Source organism: Zootoca vivipara, chromosome 7, assembly GCF_965207765.1.
Source record: "Zootoca vivipara chromosome 7, rZooViv2.hap1.1, whole genome shotgun sequence".
NCBI lineage: Eukaryota > Metazoa > Chordata > Lepidosauria > Squamata > Lacertidae > Zootoca > Zootoca vivipara.
The window spans coordinates 86,501,454-86,527,686 of record NC_142590.1 but is presented as its reverse complement, the minus strand read 5'-3'; positions in this window follow the sequence as shown (position 1 = coordinate 86,527,686).

The window sequence follows — 26,233 nt, the reverse complement described above, 5'->3', positions numbered from 1 at the left end:
CTAAGGTCAATTGGAAAAGAAGTAGACACTTCTGATCACCTCTTTGCACTTCCGCACAAAGGGAAGAGGGGGAAGACAGAAGGCATGAGCCAAAGATCATTGGGTGACAGTAATCAAGTCACTACGGTTTATCTGCCATTATTCTGCATTTCTAAAGTAAAAAAATATAGTGATCAACCTAGCAGAGCTCTTGTGGAGGCAAACACTTTGCAAATTAAAAGTGCTATGTGAATGATCAACAGTAATGCTGTTTCCATAAGAGTGTGAGCTTGTTATCTTGTGCTATTAATTGAAAAATCAATCAAAAATGATAAATAGCAATACCTTTCAACTTTGGCAATAAAAGCATTAATCAAACAGCAGCGCTGGTCTGTGTGCCGTCCAGGCAATGCAGCCAGTCACTTTCTCAGTTTTGCTTCTCAGTGAGTTCATTTTAACACGCGCTGCCATTCAGATCACCGGCACAGACTATACATATTCTAGGGCTAAACTAGACATGGCATATAATGCATCTTTGCATTTGATGTGCATGTGCTTTAAGGTGCAAATACCAGTTCTAAAGGGGTATTCAGCAGGTAATGAAAGGGTTAAGCTTCCCCACACACACACACCAGCCTGCTGCAATTGTGATAATGATCCCTCCTCCTCACCAGTGAATGCTATTCACATTTCTTTAAGACCCTAACTGCACAGATGCATTTAACGTGGTATCTAGTCTGCCCCTGGTTAAAATGAGGATATCAAAAGGTCAAAAGATGAACTAGGCTTAAACAACAGGCAGAATACACAACATCAGAAATCTAAGTCTCAATGTAGCACCTCTCTACATGCACAGTTAGGTGTGCAGAGTGCTCTTGCACGCACCCATGGCAGTGCCTCTGTGGGGGCAGTCAATGATAAAGGACTCCACGTACAAATCAGGGAGCATGGCAGGGAGAGAAGAGGCTGTTAAAGGGGACTGGATTTTCTCCTAGTAAATAACATTGGTGCTGAAAGACCTACATTGGCTCCCAGTACGTTTCCGTGTTGGTGTTTACCTTTAAAGCCTAAAGGGCCTCGTCCCTGTATACCTGAAGGAGCATCTCCACCCCCATCATTCAGCCTGGACACAGACGTCCAGCTCCAAGGGCTTTCTGGCAGTTCCCTCACTGTGAGAATGGAAGCTACAGGGAACCAGGCAGAGGGCCTTCTCGGTAATGGCACCCACTCTGTGGAACACCCTCCCATCAGTTGTCAGGGAGGTAAGTGACTATACAACCTTTAGAAGACATCTGAAGGCAGCCCTGTATCAGGAAATTTCTTAAATGTTTAATGTTTTATTGTGTTTTTATACATACTGGAAGCTGCCCAGAGTGGCTGGGGCAACTCAGTCAGATGGGTGGGGTGCAAATAGTAAAATTATTGTGGTTATTATTACTGATTTTACACCTACCCCACTCTGGAGAACATTCAAGGTCATAGTTTGCTGAACGTTCAGGAAACAGTAGATTCCAAAGTTATGGGTGACAAAATATTCTTTGACATTTAGCATATGGCTGAAAGCCAGGGGAAAAAAATGTTCCAAATATTTTGGCATCCCCCCCCCCCGCATCTATTCTGACCTAATGGGTACTTTTCTAGAACTGGCCTTTGACAGCTGCAGACTTCTCAACTGATCCTTAGTCAATGCAGATTCAATCAATCAGGACATTCGACAAGTCAAGGTGGAGATGCCAGGATTGGTTTAGTTCTTCAACAAACAAACACTCTCAAACACTCCCTGACTAAGTATTATTTTAAGGCAACAGCAAAGTGATTTTTTACAATCAAGCATGGACATTTAAAGCAGGGGTTTACTATCCAGTGAGCTGATATTAGGAGACCCAAATTTTATGCGCTAGCAGAGGCTACGGAAACAGATATCAGTTGGCTGACAAACAATGTGCTTCATAATTTGTTCATATAGATGAGAATGAATTTCTGTTTAAGAGGTGTGAAATTCTACACATTTATAGCGTGATTCAGAGAGAACAAGTGTGCACTGACCTCAAGGTTGGACCCTGGTTCTGTGTTTTAGAGAATAAGCTGCCTTGATCCAAAGCACTGCTTAATTTGACTCCGAGTTCACTTTTGAAAAGAAAAAAAGAAAAACAAGGCTTATGACTTTTCATCCAAAACTGGATGAAATTTGCAGACATATACCGTGTTTCTCACAAAATAAGACACTGTCTTATATTTATTTTTCCTCCCAAAAACACACCACGGCTTATTTTCAGGGGATGTCTTTTTTATTAAGCTTTTTTATTTTTTATTAAGCTTTCAGAGAGTTTTGCTGCCCTTGCCAGCTCCCTCTCAGTTGGGGCCTCGGGCGTGGCACACGCTGCAGAAGCATGAGAATGCACTGCTGCCACCACTACCAGTACCCCAGTACGTCTTATTTTGGGGGTATGTTTTATATTTTATTGCCTTGAGAAAATCGTGCCATGGCTTATTTTATAGGCACGTCTTATTTTGTGAGAAACACGGTAGGCTTCCTCTAGAGCAGGCTTCCTCAAACTCAGGCCTCCAGATGTTTTGAGACTATAATTCCCATCATCCCTGACCACTGCTCCTGCTAGCTAGGGGTCATGGGAGTTGTAGGCCAAAAACATCTGGAGTGCCGAGTTTGAGGAAGCCTGCTCTAGAGTAGATAAAGTATAATAAATTACATGCAAATAGGTCCAGGCATCTTTGGGTTGAAAACTTTTAAAGCTTAAATGGAGGAGGAGGAGGAGGAGGAGGAGGAGGAGGAGGAGGAGGAGGAGGAGGAGGAGGAGGAGGAGGAGGAAGGAAGGAAGGAAGGAAGGAAGGAAGGAAGGAAGGAAGGAAGGAAGGAAGGAAGGAAGGAAGGAAGGAAGGAAGGAAATGTCTATAACTTTTTGGGGAAAGTTGATGAAATTTGCAGGCATGGTAGAGCATTCTGGGGAATGAATTCTGCTAAATTTTAGAACAATAGCTGCCTGGTTTCCTGCCAGGGCAGCATTTACTGTTCTGGCTAGGTTAAAAAAAACAAATCACTTAAATCTGCCCTAGTACTTTGTGGGCAACAGGACTGAAAATAGTTAACATGAGAGCAATGTCCCTAGATAAGAAGCCTACCAAAATTCAGTGAACTAGATTTAATGGGGAACCACTGCAGAAAAGGTGTGTTCTTGTGTTGCCACCCTCTGAATCTCTCATGGAGGTAGCACACAAAGAGGGGCCTCTGATGCTGTTTGCAGGGTCTGAGTTCGTCCATATGTAGAGAGGCAGTCCTTGAGGTATTGTGGTCCTGAGCCATTTAAGGCTTTATAGGTCAAAACCAGGTCAAAACTTGGAAAGTTAATTTAAGTTATCTTGATGCACCTTTTCAGGAACAAGGTCCATTCAAGGTGGCTCACAATCAAAAAGGATAACAAAATACAATGAAACGACAACATACCAATCCAATAATTAAAACTGCATGCAAATTAGACATTTTTAAAAAAATCTAAGTGCTAACACAGCAGCATGAGAACAAAAATGGCATATATCATACTTGCAGCCAGCCTGCATCTTAAGATACCATTGCACCAAAAGCAATGAAAGCAAGCTGAAAGCCACCCCAACTATTCAGGGGGAATGGGGGGCTGAAAGGGGATCCTGTAAATGAAATTAGGGATGGAGTCAAACATATCTCTCAGGAGATTGAGTTCCACAGATGATGGGCCACTGCTGAAAAGGCTCTGTCTTATATTCCCAGCAGCCTGGCTGTACTACCAGCAGGTCTACAAGGAGAGCCTCTGTGGTTGATTGGAGGGCTCCGATAAGTTCCTGTGGGAACAAGCAGTTCATCAAGTAACTTTCCCCAAACAATTTGGGGCTTTGAAGGTCAAAACCCAAACAGTACTTTGAACTCAGAAGCGAAGAAGCAGGCAGCACAACAAATATGATATAATGGGAAGAGAGGGGGCACTTCAGGTACCCAGTTTGAATACTTGAAAGGACATAGAAGCTACACACCCTTGATTATGTGTGCTAGACACGCACACCCCTCCTTGCCACTCTACTGCTGAGCTTTGCATGTTGGACAGAGGAATCTCCATGCATTCAGCAGAATCATACCCACACCATAAACTGAATTTACTCATATGCAGTGCTTCCCCCCTCCCCAAAAGATCCTGGGAACTGTAGTTTGTTGAGAGAGCAAAGAGGCCTTTCAAACAGCCCTGAACTGTGCTTGGGCTGTACACATCTCTTTCCAGCAGGGGGAAGTGTGTGCAAGGACAACATGAGTGGGATTGAACCCCTTGCTGACCTCAAGGAGTGTGCTGGTGACACCCGAGCAGGGTTGCTCTCTGGTGAATGGAGACGGTGATTCTGCTGGTTGCAGGGGGCTCACTTGGAATGCACTGGCAAAGCAGCAAATGCAGGATTGAAACCTCCACACGCCAGCGGGGGGGTTCAATCCTGCTGGCTGTTGGGGTCTGCGTCACCACCACGCTCCCTGCACTGACAATGCAGATGGCACATTCCTTCCTCACCTGGTGGATCAGGCCCCATATCAGATTGTGAGGTGTGTGCATAGCCCTACCATGAACATTTAAGGGGTATATTTCACTTCCCTTGGAAAATCACAAATTGCCAAGAGTGAAGCTGCAAGTTTTGGCACTGCAAAGCGAAACTAGGGAGCGAGAGCAAAACACTCACAGAGAGAGATGCAGTCTTTGTTGGTGACCTTGAAGACTTCACTTCCTGTCCCTGCTACTCAGAGCATGATGAACGCAACAACGAGAAAACCAAGGTGTCTCTCTTCATATTTGCATATATATTTGCATATATATTAATATTTGCATTCCTCCCAGTCATGCAAATGTATGCTAAATGCCAAAATACTAATATGCTTTATTTTGCTGTGCTTTTGGGTTGAGCAGTTGGATTTAAGTTATTATTATTATTATTATTATTGTTATTATTATTATTATTATTATTCTCTACAGCAGGGGTCCTGGAAGGACAGATCGTGAAGCTGAGGCTCCAATACTTTGGCCACCTCATGAGAAGAGAAGAATCCTTGGAAAAGACCCTGATGTTGGGAAAGATTGAGGGCACTAGGAGAAGGGGATGACAGAGGACAAGATGGTTGGACAGTGTTCTCGAAGCTACGAACATGAGTTTGACCAAACTGCGGGAGGCAGTGCAAGACAGGAGTGCCTGGCGTGCTGTGGTCCATGGGGTCACGAAGAGTCGGACACGACTAAACGACTAAACAACAACAACACAGCAGAGGTGGCTAACTTTTGTATTATTGTGGGCCACAATCTTTGCTAGCCACACTGGTCACTAATCCTGACAAATACTTGCCCTCCCTCCCAGTTAGGGTTCTAAGAAGGCACGGAATATGAAATTAGATAATGTTTGTAATTAATTTTGTAAATTGCATTATCCTTAAGGTATTCCACCCCATTCATTTCAATGCAAAGGAAATACAATGCAAATGTGGGGGCAGTAATCAATTATGTTTTATTTCCAAGCTGAAATCAACAGCAACAGTCAATACTGATCGTATTCACGAAATTGATTTTCGTTCTGGAGTGAGTGAACAATGGCAATTTCTACCTCCATTTCTGCTTTTCTCAGAATTCTTCCTTATCCCTACCGGTTATTAACCCAAAACAATTCACAAATGCCATCTCCTATCCCCTTGTACAGCGATCTCTATAATCAATTTGGAATTGTTTCCAATTAGCATCTCTCCATTTGTCGAAATTAGTTCTACCTCACTTTTCCATCCCAGGTGAAACCTTCGCAGCAGGGCCTGCTGCAGAATTTTCCCATTTCGCTGAAACGAAAGGGGTTGAATAATGTAATGGCAACGTAATTTACATAAGTTACATAATTAGCTATGTAAGTTATGTATTTGCGCCACAGCAGGCAGGGAGCCAAATGCTGCCGTTTTTGTTAGAAGATGAAATGCAGCGGAAGAGAAGCAATGCTGCGTGCAATGAGTATGGATCAGAACACAAAACAATTCCTTCTTACACACCTATTCCAAGCTCACCTGGGGACAGCAGGCAAGTTTAGGCATCCAAACAGGTCTAGGGCATGCATAACTCTGGTCTCCAACAAAGGAGAAAAGCCTTCTAAATGTTGTAGACTACAACTCTCACCAGTGGCGAAGCTACATGCTCCGGCACTGGGGTCGGAGAGCAGACGGGGGCGTGGCTGGCGCGCGTCCCGGAGTCTTGGTGCACATCCCGGAAGTGTGGCACGTCGCCCGCAGGGGCATGGCGTGCGTCCCAGGGGTGTGGCGCGCCGTCCGTGAGGGTGTGGCACCAAGCGTGGCAGGTGATACACGGCCTGTGTCCGGGGGTGGCCATGATGGTACCCCCCCTCCCTGATGGTGCCAGGGGTGGTCACTCCCCCCCCCGTTCCTCTGCAGGCTGGGTCGAAGTTCAACCAAACATCTGGAAGTCACCGCTCGGGTGAACCCAATGCAGGTCATCTCTAAATAGATGGAGATACATTTCCAGTATGTGCACACATGAAAATCCACACACTTGACAAGGCAGCACTACAGTTAAGCAAAGAAAAACCTCTGTTCCCTTCCTCCCAGCACAGCCGCCCTTCCTGTTGCATAAGAGCAGGCAAAATTGCAGGATGAGGGGGCTCTAACAGCTTGTCTTGGTGTGTAAATACTGCAGCTTTGGGGATTCCATTGGGTTAATTTAGGAGATACTTGAACTTTGCTTAAAGGGACCCGCGTGTCACTTATTCCTTGGAGTCGGCGGGTGTATTTGTAATTTGCACGTGCAAGTTCATTAGAATACAGGCAGTCGGCTAATTATGGCCAGAACCACTTGCTATAACTTTATGCGTTATGCATAAAATATTAACTAATGAGACAATTATCCGATCTAAGTTTAGACTCTAGAGCAACTGTTTTCTTGCCCCTGGAGTGCATTCAGTTCCAAGTTGAGAGGCCGCAGTCATTTCAAATGCCCTGGTTTTGCAAACAAAAATAATAACAACAACAGTGCTTCTCAGGGTTTTCTGCAATCAAATTGCTGTCTGGGGTTAGCAGTAGGAGTGGGGGAGAAATTCAATTCAGTTTGCATTTAAGGGAAAAACCTATCAAATTCACACATTCCGAAACCATATGAGATCCGGAACAGTCCACCTTTGAAATTCACATTTATCTTAATTTTGTGATGCAGTAAGCCAAACAAACAATGTTTTTAAAAAATGTATTATATTAGGGGGGATTGTGCATAAAAATTCTTTGGGGCATTTGTACGCCACTCTTCAGCCAAAAAGACTCCCAGAGTGGCTTATACATACAATCAAGACCAGACAGGCCCTACCTTCAGACTTACAGTCTAAAAAGATATGGCACACAAGGGAAAAGGTAAAGGGAGGGAAGAGGAAAACCGGAACTCAGGTACCAATTTCTAAACAGTTGTTCCTATATTGACCAGCTGGCACAGTTCAGGGGCAGGAAGTGCCTGATGGAGCTGAGCTTCCAGCAAAGCTGGTGACATGAGCCCCAATTCCTATCTCTCCCACAGAAGTCCTCTGAGAGAATGGCTGCCCCCAGGTGACAGTTATGGGAATGGAGGCCTGATAGAGCTGGCCTGTCATAGCAGACCCGACGGACTTAGCTCTGCTTCCCATCTTCCCAAGTTTGCAGATGACACCAAATTGGGAGGGGTGGTTAATACCCCAGAGGACAGGATCACACTTCAGAATGACCTTAACAGATTAGACAACTGGGCCAAGGCAAACAAGATGAATTCTAACAAGGAGAAATGTAAAGTACTACACTTGGGCAAAAAAAGAAAGAAAGGCACAAATACAGGATGGGAGACACCTGGCTTGAGAGCAGTACATGTGAAAAGGATCTAGGAGTCTTGGTAGACCACAAACTTGACATGAGTCAACAGTGTGATGCAGCAGCTAAAAAAGCCAATGCAATTCTGGGCTGCATCAATAGGAATATAGCATCTAGATCAAGGGAAGTAATAGTACCACTGTACTCTGCTCTGGTCAGACCTCACCTGGAGTACTGTGTCCAGTTCAGGGCACCACAGTTCAAGAAGGATGCTGACAAGCTGGAACGTGTCCAGAAGAGGGCAACCAAAATGGTCAAAGGCCTGGAAACAATGCCTTATGAGGAACGGCTTAGGGAGCTGGGCATGTTTAGCCTGGAGAAGAGAAGGTTAAGGGGTGATATGATAGCCATGTTCAAATATATAAAAGGATGTCATATAGAGGAAGGAGAAAGATTGTTTTCTGCTGCTCCAGAGAAGCGGACACGGAGCAATGGATTCAAACTACAAGAAAGAAGATTCCACCTAAACATTAGGAAGAACTTCCTGACAGTAAGAGCTGTTCGGCAGTGGAATTTGCTGCCAAGGAGTGTGGTGGAGTCTCCTTCTTTGGAGGTCTTTAAGCAGAGGCTTGATAGGCATATGTCAATAATGCTTTGATGGTGTTTCCTGCTTGGCAGGGAGGTGGACTGGATGGCCCTTGTGGTCTCTTCCAACTCTATGATTCTATGATTCTATGATCTCTCCATATTAGTGAAAATAACATACAAACATGCACTATATTAGGGGAAATTGCTTGCAATGCACATACATTAGTTTTATGAAATCTGCATACAAAAATGCATTTATTAGAAGAAATTCACAATAAAATGCTGATGAATTTTCATGAGGATGGTTTTCTTCTTTTTTAAAAAAAATTCAAATTGCTGCAGAAATATAGAGAGTGTAATTTAAGGTTGCGACAGATCCTTCTATCCCTAGTTGCCAGAATTTGGTACACTGCAAATCAGACAAAATAAAACCAGAAAGAGTCAGAGATACTGCCCGTGTCCACATCCTATCTGAGCAACATCTCCTCAGACTAAATTAACAGGTCTAGCTGCATGCAGCAGAATGAAATGACAGAATTCTGAAGATGTGGCAGAATGAGATATATCACTTTAGACTTGGGGGGGGGTGCATTTTTGAAAGCTTCCTTGTATTAAAATAGGGAATGGAACCTGTGGGCAATTACCATTTTCTATGCCCACTGGCTACCCCAATATCTGCTACCTGAGGCAGCTGCCTCATTCTACCCTACAGTAGGGCTGGCTTTGTTGTTAAAGATGCAGTCTGACCTGAGCCACTCCCTCACATAAAATGCTCCTTATTTATTTTAAAAGACTATTGCTAAAAATAACACCATTGCACAAAAATAATTTCGTCTATACATCTAACACAAATAACATATAACAAACTTAGGGAATTATCCAGGATTTGCACTTGTGCAATGGAACGTCTTCCTCTTTCCTCCCTCTAGACACACCCTGTAAGGTACCCCTGACCGTTAAGTCCAGTCGCGAACGACTCTGGGGTTGCTGTGCTCATCTTGCTCTATAGGCCAAGGGAGCCAGCATTTGTCTGCAGACAGCTTCCGGGTCATGTGGCCAGCATGACTAAGCCGCTTCTGGCAAACCAGAGCAGCGCATGGAAACTCCATTTACCTTCCCGCCGGAGCGGCACCTATTTATCTACTTGGACTTTGACATGCTTTCGAACTGCTAGGTGGGCAGGAGCTGGGACCAAACAACAGGAGCTCACCCCGTCATGGGGATTCGAACCGCTGACCTTCTGATCGGCAAGCCCTAGGCTCTGTGGTTTAGACCACAGCGCCACCTGCATCCCTGTACTCTCCCCAAATCTGCACTGGGGGGTGGGTAGGAAATCCCCAGAACAGATTTAGGGAATTGTCATGTTCCCATCTTGATAACACAGTAAGCGTCATTGATGAAAAAGGAGGATTTATTGCAAAAAGTTCCCGTCTTGATAACACAGTAAGCGTCGTTAATGAAAAAGGAGGATTTATTGCAAAAACATATAGATAGCCCTGGATGGCTGTAACATAGCCTCCAGCTTTGTCAATCAAGATGACCCTTCTGAAGACTGCTTCCGGCATGACCAGAAGCAACTGAACTTTAGCTTCGTATGTCTTTTGTTTAGCTTCCTATCTTGCAGCCCTCCTATTCTTCAATACCTCGGTCTGAGGGGGTTAGCTCCCTCCTCCTCCCCATTCTCTGAGAGGCTGTCTCTTAACTCTTTCCTGCCTGTTTGTGCTTCTGGTGAGCTTTCACTGCATTCCCACTCACCATTCCCTTATCAGCTGGCATTCCAAGGGGTGGGGGAGTTTGCACTAGCCAATGCTCATTCTCTGTTCCTCTCTGTTCCTGACTGCTTTCTTCAGTTGGCAGCAACCCTTCCCTGGGAGCTGACTGCAAACCTTCCCTGAGAACTGGCTCATTCATGACAGTAGCACACGGGGGGAGGGGATAATAAAACAATTATTTTATAATTTTATCTTCCAGCAATTAACATGCAAGTTCCAGTTCTCAGTAAATTTGCTTGGTACAGACCTGTCAATGTCACTTTTGCAGGCAGTAAATTCAATGGACAATGCTAAGTTCCAAAGCTTCTTGGACGACTGCAATATTCCACTGGTTTATCTGATTTCCAATTATTTGCTATTAATTCTCTGGGCACACTTATCATAGCTGTTCCAAATCATCCTTATTTATAGTATCTTTCAGATGTCTTAGTATAACATATCTTGGTGGTAAAGTTATATCCCTTCCAAGAATTTCATTTATAACTTCCAACATCTCTTCCAAAAGAAATAATAATTTAGGACAAGTTCAGAATATATGTAAGATATCTTCCCCTTTATTTTTGCATCTCCAGCAGTTATTTTCTTGTAGATTGTAAATTTCCGTTAAACAGTTTGGTGCAAGATACCATCTATATATGATTTTACAGAAGTTTTATTTTCATGTTATTGGAATAGCATTTTTATTATGTTTTTTATACAGCCGTCTCCATTCATCTTTGGCAACTGAGCCATTTCTGAGCTTTGCCACTTAAGCATAAAAATCTATGCTCAATAATAGTTTAAACCATCTGTACTAGCTCCCTTCATCTTGAGAGGAAGGTGTTATTTTCCCCGCTTCTGTTAGATCCCAGGCAATGAGATATTTTTGCAATAATGTTAATGCCACACTTTTACCTTGTAGATATTCTAGAGCATTCATAATTCTCCCATTCATTTCATGGAAAACTTCCTGGTAAGGAAGAGTAGTATTATTAGGTCATCCATTCTTAAATTGAGCAAAACTAACCTTAAGTCGCTTCAAGTTGCTTTGGGCAGGGAAAAGTAAATAAATAAATAAAAAAGCAGGGTTATACTTTTCATTGCAAAAGAACAAAGTGATGGGCCAGGAGATAGTTTGTATTTCAATTTATACCATATACAGTGGTACCTCGGTTTATGAACACAATTGGTTCCGGAAGTCTGTTCATAAACTGAAGCGTTCATAAACTGAAGCGAACTTTCCCATTGAAAGTAATGGAAAGTGGATTAATCCATTCCAGATGGTCCGTGGGGTACTTAAACTGAAGTGTTCATAAACTGAAGCGAACTTTCCCATTGAAAGTAATGGAAAGTGGATTAATCCGTTCCAGATGGGTCTGCGGAGTACTTAAACTGAAGCGTTCATAAACTGAAGCATGGGTGTAATTGGTTCCGGAAGTCTGTTCATAAACTGAAGTGTTCATAAACTGAAGCGAACTTTCCCATTGAAAGTAATGGAAAATGAATTAATCCGTTCCAGATGGGTCCGCGGCGTTCATAAACTGAAAATTCATAAACCGAGGTGTTCATAAACCGAGGTTCCACTGTAATCAATATGTGTTTAATATTGTTTCCCCACAATTTCATTCTTACCAGCTCTTGCTTTGCAACAGTGTAGACAACACTAAACTAGAAGTACCATTTGTCTAGCTCAGTATATATCAATTCCAGTCCCAATCCCATGCAAAACTTTGACCCCAAGTTCCAGCTGTTTTTGGTGGTTTCCTTAAAAAACCCTCAGTAATTATATATATATATATATATATATATATATATATATATATATATATATATATATATAACCCCCCCCCCAATCTGGCTGGGTTTCCCCAGCCACTCTGGGCGGCTTCCAACAGAAAAATAAAACACAGTGATCTATTAAACATTAAAAGCCTCCCTAAACAAGGCTGCCTTCAGATGTCTTCTAAAAGTCTGGTAGTTGTTTTTCTCTTTGACATCTGATGGGAGGGCGTTCCACAGGGTGGGCGCCACTACCGAGAAGGCCCTCTGCCTGGTTCCCTGCAACTTGGCTTCTCGCAATGATGGAACCGCCAGAAGGCCCTCGGTGCTGGACCTCAGTGTCCGGGCAGAATGATGGAGGTGGAGACGCTCCTTCAGGTATTATTGTTATTATTATTATTATTAATATCCCCGCCCATCTGGCTGGGTTTCCCCAGCCACTCTGGGCGGCTCCCAACAGAATTAAAAGCACAACTCATTCAGCAAGTGCCATCAAATACTTCCAGGATGGAAGCCCTCTGCAATCCTTTAAAATATGCAGATAAATGGCTGCTGTTCTTGCTATTCTTCTTTGACAGACACTCATTTCAATATTTTTTTCCCAATATGCTTCTCATAAGACATAAAAATCAATAGAACAAAGGGAACAATAAAGTTTCATTGCACAGTAATGAGGTAGACAGTGCCTATCAGTCACAAACGCTGAAAGCAGAACTCCTGGCTGAGGGAAGAGGAGTCCTTTTCACGACCTTTTTCTGGCAAGATGTGCAAAAACCTCAAAGGTTTTCCAGATTTGTGCACATCTTATATCTTTGCAGTGCTTTGCTGTGGCCAAATTTATTTCACCCCAGTTAGGTGCCTCCCTGTACAAAATGTCTCTCCTCTTCCCCCCACCCCCACCCCACCTGGACACCAGTGGGAGTTTTTGTCCTAAGGATAATTTTGGGTGAGAGGACATGGTTTGCATTGCAATCATGTTTGGGGAAGAAGGGTTCAACTCCCATGAAAATGGGAGGTGCCTTTATCTCCCACCATATTGGGGCACCAATTGGAGCTTTTTCTCCTAAGACTAATTACAGGCTGAGGTGCATGATTTGCTTTGGGATCATGGTTGGGGAGCAAAAGATTAAATTCCTGGCAAAATTTGGGGGTCCCTGCACCTATCATCATCATTATCTGACTTTTAGACTGTCTCTGCTCATTTTAGTAACAGCAACAATTTTTATCAACATCATTTAATTGATCTAAGGTAAAGGTAAAGGGACCCCTGACCATTAGGTCCAGTCGTGACCGACTCTGGGGTTGCGGCGCCCATCTCGCGTTATTGGCCGAGGGAGCCGGCGTACAGCTTCCAGGTCATGTGGCCAGCATGACAAAGCTGCTTCTGGCGAACCAGAGCAGCACATGGAAACACCATTTACCTTCCCGCTGTAGCGGTACCTATTTATCTACTTGCAGTTGAACGTGCTTTCGAACTGCTAGGTTGGCAGGAGCTGGGACCGAGCAACAGGAGCTCACCCCGTCACAGGGATTCGAACCACCAACCTTCTGATCAGCAAGCCCTAGGCTCAGTGGTTTAACCCACAGCGCCACCTGGGTCCCTAATTGATCTATATACTGCTTAATGCCAGATTAGGCTTCTAGGTGTTTTTCAAGTCTAAAAACCATTGGCACAAACATGAAATTATAAGCATCCAGTATTACAATAAAAATGCACAACAGAACAATCCCTCCTCATGAGGCTTATAGGCCTGAATTGATCCAAAGATCTCTGTAGGCCTAACAAATGCAATCTATCCCTCTTGAGTACGCAACCGGGAGAGGATGAAGGCTGGGAACTCATTATCCTCAGCAACGCAAGAGAGTCATTTTGAAAAGGACTTGGTTGTTGATGCAGCCCCTGCTCAAGTAGAGAATGCTTATCGAGCACTCGCCTCTTTCAAAGGCACTCTCGAAATGGCTTTCTTATCTGGAAGGCAAGCAAAACAAGGCCAGGATGACTGCATTTCCCTTTCTGCATTCACATCTACACTGAAGCTTTACCGAGGGCCAAGGAAGCCTGTCCCTGCTGCCTGTCACCAAAGCCGTCGTGGCGATGCTAAGACTGCATCCCAGGCTTCCAGTGTGGCACTTGAGTGCTCATCGGAGAGTGTAGGAAAGCTATCCCTGCCAGAAAGAGATCCCCAATGGACAGAACCCCTCTCCTTTCCTGCCACACTTCCCTAGCTGCCATGAAGACTACAGATGATCTGCCATGAAATTCTACTCAATATTGATCCAGAACAGAACTCCGATGTATAGTTAGCAGAGTAAAAACTTAAATATGATGTAGGATTCCCCCCACCCACCCCCCAAAAATAGACCAAAGACAATTGTATTTCATCCAGCAGAGCTTTACTGCTACTGAAGGCAAATGAGCATAATGGTCACAAATCCAATACATTCAGGATTGGCACTGTCCATAAGAAATCCAGTTGCAGCAGATTTATTACTTAAATCTACAATCTTATAAGAAGTCTAAATCCTAATACTACGTATACTATGTACAGAACACCACATACCAGAAGGAAGAGAGATAGAAAGAGAAAGTGAAACCCAGGCTCCTTCTGGCCTCACTTTTATAGTCAGCGTGACTTTGACAGAAGAGATAACAAAACCAGTTTAAGCCAGCTGCACTCAGCTTCGCTGAAGTAATAACCCAAACATCATGAACTTTCTACTTCTTTCTTTCACACAGAGAAGCTTCCAGAACCCTCTTGGAGAAGAGTTTGGATTTGATTTCCTGCTTTATCACAACCCGAAGGAGTCTCAAAGCAGCTAGCATTCTCCTTTCCCTTCCTCCCCCTTCCTTCCACAACAAACACTCTGTGAGGTGAATGGGGCTGAGAGACTTCAGAGAAGTGTGACTACGGTATCCCAAGGTCACCCAGCAGCTGCATGTGGAGGAGCGGAGACACGAACCCGGTTCCCCAGATTACGAGTTTACTGCTCTTAACCACTACACCACACTGGCTCTCAATGAATTAATTAGAATAGGAAATATCTCTTACTGAGTCAGACCATTGCTAGGGATGGGCAAGAAATCTGATTCAAACTGCATTTAAATGCGAGCCTACATTCTTTCCCCTTTGCCAAGTTACCCAAATAATAATAATAATAATAATAATAATAATAATAATAATAATAATATATTATTTATACCCCGCCCATATGGCCGGGTCTCCCCAGCCACTCTGGGCGGCTTCCAACAGAAGAATAAAACACAATAATCTATTAAACATTTAAAGCCTCCCTGAACAGGGCTGCCTTCAGATGTCTCCTAAAAGTCTGGTAGTTGTTTTCCTTTTTGACATCTGTTGGGAGGGCATTCCACAGGGTAGGTGCCACCACCGAGAAGGCCCTCTGCCTAGTTCCTTGCAACTTGGCTTCTCGCAACGAGGGAACCGCCAGAAGGCCCTCAGTGCTGGACCTCAGTGTCCGGGCAGAATGATGGAGGTGGAGACGCTCCTTCAGGTATACTGGACCGAGGCCATTTAGGGCTTTAAAGGTCAGCACCAACACTTTGAATTGTGCTCAGAAACGTACTGGGAGCTCTACAGAGATGTGTTTCAATCCATTCTTAGTTAGATAGATGCCAGCAAAGAGACAAGCTGTAGGACATCGTAATGCAGACTCTAAAGAAACTCTGCTTTGCTCTATCACACTAGCAAGAAGAAACATGCAGTCCCTCTGGCAGCACACACTGGAAGAATTTGTGACAACTTTACACTCCCCCCTTCTCTACTTTGACACAAAGAATTAAAGAGCATTTGCATCTTACCGATTTGCTGTTAGTTTGTCTCACTTGCACCCATCCAAACGGCCTATATAAAAAGCTGACAGCAGGTAGGCAAGGGGCTAACGGAAGTCAGCATGGGATGAAAAGTCCATATCTCAGCCGGTCCTGTATGTATAATGTTTTGTTTAATGTGGGAAGGGAGCAATTAAAATAACGCATGGATGGGTTGCGCGTCAGTTAATCAGAAGCTACAGGCGATGGTGTCAAATGGAAGGCACATCAATTTGGGGGCGTCGGGCTGAAAAGAGTCATCCATTTTAAAATATTGTGGGGAAAACTGTGCCGTGTCATCCCTAATCTATGCACATGAGCAGGCCCGATTAATAAACTGGGTGTGAACGACTGTAGGCAAGGCTCTAAAGGAGAATGGCACCATCTGGACCGAATGCCTTCCTTTTGCTTGTGTCATCTTTCGTAACTTAACCATAAAGTATTATTCTGTATCACACAGGCCAGGGGTGCTTAATCTTTATGCCGAGGCAGGGAGACTTCTGGGAACACAAATGCAACACTGCCATGATCTTTTATTGGAGATGAAAGAAACAGCAACAGGGTCACAATCAGGGGTGAAGGAGAAACCAGGTTCACATTTAAAGGTGAGCCTACCTAATTCACAGTTCCCAAAACAAGACGTAAACTGAGAACAAGCAAGCCTTCAAAATCCACACATCTCTGAATTTTGCAATGCAGGTCTCCAGCCAAGTAATATGCATAAAAATGCAAACGATGCATAAAGATGGATATATTAGCAAACATAACATTAACAATGCACTATATTAGGGGGAAATGCTTTGCAAAAAATGTGTTCTTTAGGAGAAATTCACTGGTGAATTTTCATGAGGGCTTTTGAAAAAAGCAAACTGATGTGGAAATGTGGACAATTGAACTTAAGACTGGGGACGGACAGACTGAGAAACCAAGAGAAACTGAATCCTATTTCACCCACCCCTAGTTTAAATGGAATTTAAATTAATACAAACAGCCTAGTGCAACTGAAACTATGGGGGCACCCAACATTCTAAGAATCTGAGTTGCTATTTTAGAAACTTTGGTGTTTTAATTTATATTTGCACACCCTCCCCGTCCTCCCCAAAAAAAATCAAGCAGGGAAACTTTGCAGTACTTTTCTTCTAAAGTGTGTTTCTGGCTAAACGTCTGGCTGCAGGCAAAAATGTGTTCATTATTCATAATCATATATATATATATAACATTTTACTTACTAGTCCAACAATAAATCCCAGGAGATTTATTTCTTCGCGTTTATTAAAGAAAGTTTCTAGCTCTTGTTGCAAAATGCATGCGCACAACTGGATGGAACTGGAAAAATGATTTCCACAATCAAGGTGGAGGACTGTGGCTTCAATGCTCAGAATAACTTACAAGGGAGGGAGGTGCGTTGAACTCTGTGCAAAAGGTGCTTAGGAGAGAATGGCAAATTTAATTGTGCCAAGTAAGCCATCTTGACCTTTTTAAGGGAAGGCAGAACTTAAGTTTTGCACAATTCATTCCAATGGTGACAGCGACCAAAATGATTTGGGGAGGGGTATCTGGAGAAACTCTCCTTTTAGGAAGTGTTAAAGCAAGATTTGGGGCTTCTTGGGTAGGAACATGAAGTGTATACAATTGCACATCAAATAGGGCAGGGACAGAGAGCCTATGGCACCCCAGATGGCCTACAGCTCCCATCATCCCTGACCAGTGGCCATACTGGTCCTATCCCTGGTATACAGAAAGTGGACAAAGAGAAGTTTCCTGAGCATCGTGAGATTAAGCCCTGTAGAACTCAAATGGACTTACTTCTGAGTAAACACACATATGCTTGAGCTGTAGCTGATGTATTTGGGATGGGGCTTTCACAGGCAACAGCCTACTTTGTTAGATATATGAAGAGGACTAAAGGTCTTTCAACATACCCAGTTCAGCACAATATATGTGCATTGCTTTCTGATGCATTCCACAGAGCTCCTATGTCTTCTCCCAAGGCTGCACTTCGGTTATGAGCTGAGAGGTGCTGCGTTTTCCATCACTCAAAAGTGCAATTAATTATACAATATGGAAAGGTGCAGCAGTTCCCCTTGGGAATTTTTATGATGTGTTTACCGTGCCTTACTTTGCAGTGGAATCAAACTGAGTCTCAAACAATCTTATCCCCCAATATCAATATCAACATCAACTGGGGATTGACCTTCTTCTGAAATACACATAAGCTTGTAATGCAGGAGTGGCCGCTACACTTGCTACCCAGCAGGCAGGTTGCTGTCACTTACCAGAAGGGAAGGCGGGAGGGGAGGTTGGTGCAGTGCAAATGCGCTGGCAGAGCCCATCTAATGCTCCTGCCAGTAAGTGTACACCACACCCACCACCTTGTTCCTCCTCTTCTTCCTCCTCCTTCTCCTCTTCCTCCTGGTAAGCAGAAGTGACCAGTCTGCAGGCTGTAGTGTAGTGGCAAATTCAGAAGTCCATTCATGGTAGTCATAATCACATCTCCTCACAGCCACGTCCCTTCTAAGATTATGCAACCTTCTAAAATTATACAATAATCTTACAATAATGATGATTAAGGGTGCATTGCAACAATCCATGCAGAGCGGCATGTGTTGTCTTTCAGCTAGATCTGCTATTTTCTGTGCACATACTTGGGAAATGTTTTTGAGTGTTCCAATAACTTCTTTTCGGGCGACTTAAGTTACATTTTCTGGGAAGTCCCACTGCATGTATCGAAACTTGCACACCATTCTCTTGAAACTAGAGCACCTTGTGTTTTCAATGTTCCTAAAGGTTTAGCTTTGGGGCATACAGTGGTTAAAAAGCTCCCCTTTCATGATAACAGGGCAGTTCTGGGGTGCTGGAGGCAGGGACCCTGCATGCACACTCCTCTCTGATCCCAGACCACTACACCAGTGCCTGCAAGTAAGCTAGCCTGGTGGCTCTGTCTCACCTGGCAAGCTGCTTTGGGTGTGAAGCTACTTTGTGCCGGATTGGACCATCAAGCCTCAGGACAGCCTGCCTTGATAAGTAGGGGGCTCTCTTTTGCTGGAGGAATCTAAGCAGAGGCCCGATAGCCGTCCGTCAAGGCTGCTGCAGTTCTGTCCTGCATTGCAGATCTTGCATTAAGCAGCGAGTTGGACGAGATGAAATGCACAGTCCCTTCCAAGATTATGGTTCCTTATTATCACATCATGTGCTCCTGTGACTGGATTCTGGAGCCAAGACCAGGTGAGAGGGCAGCATCCCTCAAAGAGCATCTGTTTCCAACGGCTAGTTCTCTAGCTACCGGGGAAAGGGAACCCTCTCCCAACTCTCCCCTTCTGGCACCCAAACTGTCATTGGATCTTTGCCCCCTGCTGCGCCCTGCAAGGGGAATCCCCAAGCACAGCACTAACGTGATTTTACCTTACGCAGCATTGCCTCCCATGGATCTTCGTTTTCTTTTTCTTTCCTGCAGAGAAAAGCTGTTTATTTGTGGCTGAGCTAGGGGGAGGGAATTGCCACTCAGCACAACCTGTCCTCAGCTCCTGAAAGTCCAAACAACTTTCCCCCCCCCAAAAAATGTCAGCGCCATTTATTGACCAGCAGCCGTGGCTGGCTGCTCTCTTTGAGGCCAGGGACTGATATTTGCTCATTCCAGCCCTTTGCATGGGGCTTATATTTCTGTGATTGTAAGTTGTTTTAAACTGTTTTTAATGCTGGATTTTAATGTTGCAACCTACCCTGGGACTTTAGAGTGAAGGGTATGCCTATTATTATTATTATTATTATTATTATTATTATTATTATTACATCCATCAGGGGTGCTTTAGCTCCAGATTTCTTGCACCAAGCAGGGGGAGGCTGCAAGCCTACCCCCCCACCAACTCTTATTATTTTACGTCTCCCCTGACCCACCCAGTAAAGCATCAGAGTTGTAAGTTCTCTTTTCGACAGCTGATTGCTGACTCAGCAGTTTCAGGCAGCCGGACAGCAGATTTCAGCAGCTTCTATTGATTGTGGAGAGGATTCCACAAAACATGAAGCCGCTGCTTCACTTCAGCAGCTCTGAGGCAATTCCAAGTGGGCAAAGATAAAAGAAGGGGGTGCACCAAAAGCAAACCACAAAAGCCCACATCTCCCCTTCAGGCAGGGAAGAAAAGGTGAGAGATGATCTCACACCAGGCACCAAGCCTAGGGGATGTCTCAGGGCAATGCAACTATGATGTAGCGAATCGAACAGAACAAAAGGCAAGGGGCAAAGAGATGCTGGATTTTGGCCTTGCACGGGGTACAGCTGAGTTTCGAAAGACCAAAATCTGTGTCTGCCTCCCTATTGAATAAGCCCCGTTCCATTGGGTTTCCAATTTATGCAATACAAATGCGCCAGTCATAATTCAATGCCCCCCACAGCTTATGACTGGTGCAAAGTCTCCCCCCCCCCCCAAAAAAGACAGATTCTCAGCTGCCTTCCTTAATAATGAAGAACAGGGAAACAATTTCAGTCTTAAGCATTCATGGTGCTTGAGTTGTCCATCAATATTAGTGTAAATATTTACACTGCAGTCAGAGTCGATGTAATTGCACATCTGTCAGCTGCTTATTGCTCCTCAATGCTTCTCAGTGCTACACTTGAGATTTACACTGTTGGAATTGCCTTGCATCCACCCGATCTGCAGTGAGCCTAATTCGGCAGAGGGATCGCCTTCGGGGACTGAGTCCACTCCGACAAATGAAGGTTGCAGAGGGTTAAAAAAAAACTCAAAACAAAAGAACATCAAGATACCAGAGTGACAACTAGGTGTGTTTGGGGTCTATTTGTAACTCTGCAGAGACAGTGGGAGAGGCCCATGATTAATTCTCCCAAACCAGCTGATAATGGAAGTTAAAAATGTATCTACCAACCCCAAAATGTTACTTTTCGGTAGGGATGAATAAATCTTGTCAATCTCAATTTCCTCTCTGTTTGAAGTGTTTTCCAATTCATTTTGCTACATTTCTGCATCCACCTGCATTTTTGAAAAAGTCCTCCTGAAAATTTGCTGGAACTTGAATGACCTTCCCTGATACACATATTTTCCGTATACCATGTTGCCCGATATGCATAATTCTGCAAGCCATTTCCTCTAATATAATGCACTTTTTGTGTTATTTTCACGCATGTATGCATTGTTATGCACATGTTACACTAATTTATACCCTTTCATACAGCTTTCTCAAGTAGGAGAACTGCATTGGAAAAATCTGGAGAAATCTGAATTTTTAAAGAAGGGGGAGGCGAAATGTGCAAAATGAAAGATGGAATTGCATCCCTTCTTTGCACTGTGGGCTGGGGAAAATGTTGGGAGTTGGGAAGACAACGCTCATTTGCCTTCTTCCTTGCTGCTTCTGACTACCATTTATATGCCAGTGAATTTCTCTTCATTATGGCACGACATTGTTTTGAAAGGTATTCTGTGGGAAATGGAAACTGCAGGTAGGACCTGCCACCTTTTCAGATAATTCTTCATGGAATGATGCTACTTTGTGGTAGCCATGGGGAGCAGCAGTAAATCCCACAACTTCTGTCCTCCAAACTCTCCTCAGCTCCTGAAAGTAGCCAAAATGCTCCCCCTTCCCATTTTTGAGGTTCATAAATAGGACTGTGAAAGCAGAAGGCATTTTTGCTCTGCTCTCAATCCACCTCTGTATGACTGCATGAGACATTGCGTCGGATATGCCACCTGCATGGAAAGAAACTAGTCCCAATCATTTATTCACGCAGGGTCTCATGTCTCCTGCCTCAGGGTCCACCCTGTTGTCTTGATGAGAGCTCTGATTTGGATGGTGCACGAGTCAACCTGTTTTCGGGGAGACCTTGGCACCCCTTCTACTTGCCCCAGCCTGAGGACTGATGGCTATTCCACCATCCTTGGAAGTCAGAGAATGATTCCCCCTGCAGATTCTCCTGCTCCACCACCATGCAGGAGCAGATGACTGCAGGAATGGAGCAAACACCTTCCCCAGAGGATCAAAGCTGCTACTCGGTCAACCTCTGCCAGGCTTCTTGTGGCTTCAGATGACTCTCAGCTTTTGCTGAGACAACATCTTCCCATACTCAGCCAGCAGGGATCGTTGAAAGCTGCCCAGTGCGCTGATCTGCCTTGCCTTGCCCTGCCATGGGCCTGATCCAGCAGGCTCCTCTGATGCCCTCATGCTCATTTGCAGCGTTCTGCAACAGTCGCCACACTCCATTCGTGTTCGCATGCATCTAAGACAACCGTCTTTCCGCTTTCTGATCTCCCAGGGATCTTTTGCGCCAGTCTTTTGTGCCTTGGACGGGGGTGCTCCTTTATTTCTCTCTCCCCACCCCCACCCCTTCCTGGTTCATCAGAGAAATTCCGAGCGATGTGCGATAACACAGTGAGCTGTAATCTGGTTCTTAAGTACCTCCAGACAATTAGCATACAAGATGTTCATTTCTCCCATTGAGCCTCAATGGCCCGAGGCCTCTCCTCTCTTCTTTCCTTTTTCTTTTTCCTTTTCCTTTTTATTGAAGACGCTGACAGCCAAACAATATGTCGCCCGACGGCACCTCCCATACGTCACACATGTTGACATTAAGAATTCATGAGATGGTTGCCACATGGAGCAGCAATGGTGGGCCTTTGGTATTACGCCGCAGTCAAAGATTCATTTTTCTAATGAATTCCTTAGCCGTCCCCTCCATCTGAAATGCTGACACCACTCAACTCGGTGCTTTAATGAAACAATACAGCTCCCACCGGAATTAAATGCCTATACAATTGGCTTTGTTCTCGGGCTCGGTGGGGAAGCCAGCAAGCCAACAGCAGAAATCGGAGCTGGAGTTTCTCAACGCTGCTCTCTGCTGGCGGCTCGCTCCATCTGCGGCCAGGTGGCGCGGTGTTAGTGTGGTGGTAGAGGACACCAGGCAGTCTGCCATGGGCCATTACTTTGCTCACGGGAAATAAATTACGGGAGAGTGAATTGTATTTGTGTTGGGGTTGCCAGCTTTTGGACTGGCATCGCTCTTCTGCTTTTTGCAGTGCAATACAGCCACAATTCTACCCGGTGAAGTGCCTTTCGTTTGCTACTGTTCCAGCACAGATGCAACGTACTTTGGAAGGCATAGCGGTGTGGCATCATTTTAGTAGAGAGGAGGACTCACAATCATCAGCAAGGCGTTACAGCAGAAGGGACGCGATTCTCCACTCTTAGAAAATTAAATTGCAAAAATAAGACAATGGTTTTTAAGGGCGTCCTTCAGGGTCGGGTTTTAAGAACCACAGCAGTGTTATTGAGAAATGTCAAACCTTGGGTGTGAATAAAAGAATCAGGAGCATGGATAGCTGACTTGGTTACAGCGTTGTGCTGATAACAGCAAGGTTGTGGGTTCAACCCCTGTAAGGGAAAGCTATATATTCCTATATAGCAGGGGATTGGACTAGATCATGGGAAGGCAAACTAAGGCCCAGGGGGCCGGATCTGGCTCAATCGCCTTCTAAATCTGGTCCATGGACAGTCTGGGAATCAGTGTGTTTTTACATGAGTAGAATGTGTCCTTTTATTTAAAATGCATCTCTGGGTTATTTATGGAGCATAGGAATTTGTTCCTTTTTCTCTCTCCAAAATATAGTCCTGCCCCCCCCAACAAGGTCTGAGGGACAGTAGACTGGCCCCCTGCTGAAAAAGTTTGCTGACCCCTGGACTAGATGATCCTCAGGGTACCTTCCAACTCTATGATTCTATGTCTATGTTGCTAAAGCTAAATTGGAGTCATCCAATAAAACTGCTTGGCGAGAGATTCAGGTAGCTGTAGAAAAGGTGGCTAATTCTTTCAATGCATGCCTAGTACAGAGCCTGATATGTATATAACAGGGTTTGCCAGCATAGAATCATAGAATCGTAGAGTTGGAAGAGACCACAAGGGCCATCCAGTCCAACCCCCTGCCAAGCAGGAAACACCATCAGAGCATTCTTGACATATGCCTGTCAAGCCTCTGCTTAAAGACCTCCAAAGAAGGAGAATCCACCACACTCCTTGGTAGCAAATTCCACAGCTCTTACTGTCAGGAAGTTCTTCCTAATGTTTAGGTGGAATCTTCTTTCTTGTACAGTAGTTTGAATCCATTGCTCCATGTCCGCTTCTCTGGAGCAGCAGAAAACAACCTTTCTCCCTCCTCTATATGACATCCTTTTATATATTTGAACATGGCTATCATATCACCCCTTAACCTTCTCTTCTCCAGGCATGGTGCCTATGAGTGCCCAAAGGCTTTTCCTGGTGCTCCCACACCTCTCCCCGCAACTGAAATTAGGCTTGAATGAAGAAATCCATTGTAGCTGATATTGTAGTCATCCTACCTACCACAAATCGCCTACCTACCACAAATCAGCCTTCTTCCCTTGGGGGTTCCCACCACTGTTCTGCATCCAGCCAGTCCATGACAGCACTCTGTGAAGACTATGAAACCACCACAGTCACTAAAATCTATATTGTCATTTACTCAGGGATTCTATAGTAGTGATGAAGCATCAGGCAGGGATGAGCTCAGCTCATTCACAAAGCAGCAAGCCAATCAAATGGATCTCTGACTGCCATTGGCTGAGCTGCTCCAATCCTATTTGCTGTTGGCTGGGTCAGTCACTCTGATCCTAAGAACCCCTGCCTGTCATTGGCTGAACTGCTGTGACCTTAGTGAAGGTCAAAGGAGTCAGAATCAGGAAAGAGAGGAAAATCAAGGTCCAAAGAAAGGGACAAAGAGAAGAGAGGCCGAAGGCAAGAGGGGAGAAAAATGGGAAAGATGTGAGGCAAAGAAGATGGGTTCACATAGACAAGAACAGTAAAGCTGAGAGAGGTAAAAATCACACACTGATTCAAAATAGCCTTACCATGGCGTTAAAAAAATGCTGCCATTTTATATATACTTAATCTGAAGGGATTTAAAACTTGGTGGATACCAGTGGCAAACATTTCTCAAGTGCTAAGTTGTCACATTGTATATGCAACCCATACGGTTAATCAGTTGTGTGTACATCACCCGAGCAAAGATTACTTTTATTACCGTAGGTGTGCGTGTGTGGTAAAATGTTTAATCTGAATCCACTCTCCTTTCCGAATAAATTAGGACTGAGATGTTTCAGGTTTTGGCATCAGGCAAATGCACCCAGGCCACTGATCCCATTTTTAAAAAGTGTTAGTAATTACTTGATTCTGGTGGGAATTAGGACATAAAATGATTTACCAGAAAGCCGCTGCTATTTGTACAGCTAATTAAATACCCAATGAAAGGAGCATAGCTTGGAATGCAAAGGTCACTTCTCTTCAGGGCATCAAGTACTATAAAACCAGTTAAGAGACGGTCAGTCCAATTTACGCCTTGATAGATAATGATTGGGGCATCCACAAGAGATCTCTAATTTCCTGCTGATGAAAACCTGCCTGTCCTAATATTTGGGGTTATCCGTCTTTCTGAGCATCAGGGCTCTTGCCAAATTTGCAGACAGTCCCGTGAACACATAATGTTCCCCTCTGAGGCCTGCATTAGAATACAAAGCCATTTCCTTTGTTCTGGAACTGAAAACCACCTCCACATGGACAATGTGTATAATGACTAATTATGCACTTGAGAGAAGTTAAGCCAGGAATATCGCAAGGAATATGAGTTCGTGCTTCTGGTTCTGATCACTGAACAGATCTACAGGAAATGTTTTACAGACCCTTCCTGCCTATGTTTACTCAGAAGTAAACCCACCTGAGTTCTATGGGATCATCCCTCACGTAAGTGTGTGTCAGCTCTCAGTTGAAATCAAAGTCTACTGTGTGTTTTCTAAGCACTACGTATACAAAATTCAGATCCTTGTGAGTTGTCTTCATTTTTTCATTCCTCCTGACTTTTCAAACTATCCAATGTTCTGATCCAGTGCTCTTCACACAGGTGCAGTGAGTGACTACATACATCTTTGGCCAATAAGACTTTTTCAGGGGTGGTGAATTCAGTTGACTGGAGTTAACCTTGACACCTGCAGCAATAAGTATTTGCTGTTGTTGTTGTTGTTTAGTCGTTTAGTCGTGTCCGACTCTTCGTGACCCCATGGACCAGAGCACGCCAGGCACTCCTGTCTTCCACTGCCTCCCACAGTTTGGTCAAACTCATGTTGGTAGCTTCGAGAACACTGTCCAACCATCTCGTCCTCTGTCGTCCCCTTCTCCTAGTGCCCTCAATCTTTCCCAACATCAGGGTCTTTTCCAATGATTCTTCTCTTCTCATGAGGTGGCCAAAGTATTGGAGCCTCAGCTTCACGATCTGTCCTTCCAGGGAGCACTCAGGGCTGATTTCCTTAAGAATGGATAGGTTTGATCTTGCAGTCCATGGGACTCTCAAGAGTCTCCTCCAGCACCATAATTCAAAAGCATCAATTCTTCGGCGATCAGCCTTCTTTATGGTCCAGCTCTCACTTCCATACATCACTACTGGGAAAACCATAGCTTTAACTATACGG